Source organism: Bos javanicus, chromosome 20, assembly GCF_032452875.1.
Source record: "Bos javanicus breed banteng chromosome 20, ARS-OSU_banteng_1.0, whole genome shotgun sequence".
NCBI lineage: Eukaryota > Metazoa > Chordata > Mammalia > Artiodactyla > Bovidae > Bos > Bos javanicus.
The window spans coordinates 22647443-22649538 of record NC_083887.1 but is presented as its reverse complement, the minus strand read 5'-3'; positions in this window follow the sequence as shown (position 1 = coordinate 22649538).

Below are 2096 nucleotides of genomic sequence, written 5' to 3'. Positions count from 1 at the left end.
ATTGGTAGGACTTCCCTGGTGGTCCAGTGGTTAAGACTCCATGTTTCTGCTGCAGGGCTTATCAGTTCAATCCCTGGTCAGGGAATCAAGATCCCACATGCTGCATGGCATGTCCAAAATAACCCCCCAAAAACAAACAAAAAACTGTCATTGGTATAGTATTTATTTTGCTAGACTTAGTCCGAAGAAGAGCAATAGGAAGTCCCTGTAAGAGGGTATGGCCCTTCTGACTTCATCCAGAGGCAAGGTCTAGGTCCCTAGGCCATCCAGCAAGCCCTCTGGAAAGGAAGACTGTAGCCTGTCCTCTCCTCCATCCCTAGGTGGGTCATCCAAAAGACGTATCCTAGTAGAGTGGCCCAGAGCTGGAACTCAGACATCACTTTGACTGAGAAAATATCTGCTGATGTTTACTAGCTATGGGGTCTTAGGGAAGATACTTAGCTTTTCTATGCCTCATTTCCCTCATCTGTAAAGTGGGGTAATAATATCACCTGCCTCATAGTATTGTTGAGAGGACTAAACTAGTTGGGCCTAGAGGATTGCCTGGCACACTGTAAGCATACCTATTAATATGCTTTGAGAAGTCGTTTATCCTTAGACGTGGGTGGGACAGAAAAGCAAAAAGAACCCTGGAACCAGCTACCATTTTTACTGAGCACCTAATCTCTTTAGTGGGCTTCACTGGTGGCTCAGTGGTAAAGAAACTGCCTGCCAGTGCAGGAGACACAGTTTGATCCCTGGGTCAGGAAGATCCCCCGGAGAAGGAAATGACAACCCACTCCAGTATTCTTGCCTGGGAAATCCCATGGACAGAGGAGTCTGGCAAGCTACATGGGGTTGCAAAAGAGTGGGACATGACTTAGCAACTAAACAAATTCTTTAGTAGGTATGCTTTATTCTTTGGGCTTCACAGGTGGCGCTAGAGGTAAAGAACAGGCCTGGCAATGCAGGACACTTAAGAGATGCAGGTTCAGTCACTGGGTTGGGAAGATCCCCTGGAGGAGGGCATGGCAACCTACTCAAGTATTCTTGCCTGGAGAATTCCATGGACAGAGGAGCCTGGCAGGCTATGGTCCATAAGGTTGCAAAAAGTCAGACACATTTACTGTTTCTAACCTTTACAGAAACCTTGTTAGGTAAGCATTGTTACCTCCATTTTACAAATGAGGAAACTGAGGCTCCCAAATGTCAAGCAGGTCACACGGCCAGAAAGTGGCCAAGCTGGTATCTGAATCTGTGTCAGACAGGCTACAGGTCTCTCCATTGGCTCAGCTGCTTCCCTAACACTGGGTTAGTAGTTTTAAGCAAAAGCCATCTTTAAACATAATGTTGTCTATTATCTTCATTTTATTTTTTGGTGATAGCTGGGGAGGATGGGATTGGTAGTAAAAAGTAAACAGTGTGACTGTGGTTGAACGCTCCCTTATGAGCCCCTTTGAAAACAAAATTAGGGAAGAAAACACTGCATTTACCAGAGCTGCTGAGGCCAAAGGGTGTCCCTACTGTGCTGCACACCCCCTTTTCGAGAATTTATCTGTGACTCATCCCATGTCTATGATAACTAAGTGGACTGAGACCCATAACCAAGTAAATACACTGTCATGGATTCAAGACCCACCCTCTCAGAAAAGAGGTTCAAAGTAACCTTTATCAAAACCTCTATGTTCTGCAATGTTCTGGTATGGGGAACTGATGATGACAATGATAATAACCATAAATAGCTACGATTTACAGTTTATGAAAGTGCCAGGCCCTATGCTAAGTGCTTTAAATATATTTTTCCCATTTATTCCTTGCAACCATTGTTTATAGCACCCCCAATCCCAGCCTTTCATAGGCTTTCCTGGTGGTTCTGTGTAATCTGCCTGCAATGCAGGAGACACGGGTTCGATCTCTGGGTTCGGAAGATCCCTAAAGAAGGAAATGGCTACCCACTCCAGTATGCTTGCCTGGGGAAATCCCACAGACAGAGAGGCCTGACCATGGGGTTGCAAAGAGTCGGACACGACTTAGCGACTGAAGAGCAGCAACAGTCCTGTACTATGAGGTGTTAGGAAGGGAGAAAGAGAAGTAAATGACTCCTCAAGCTGCTTGCA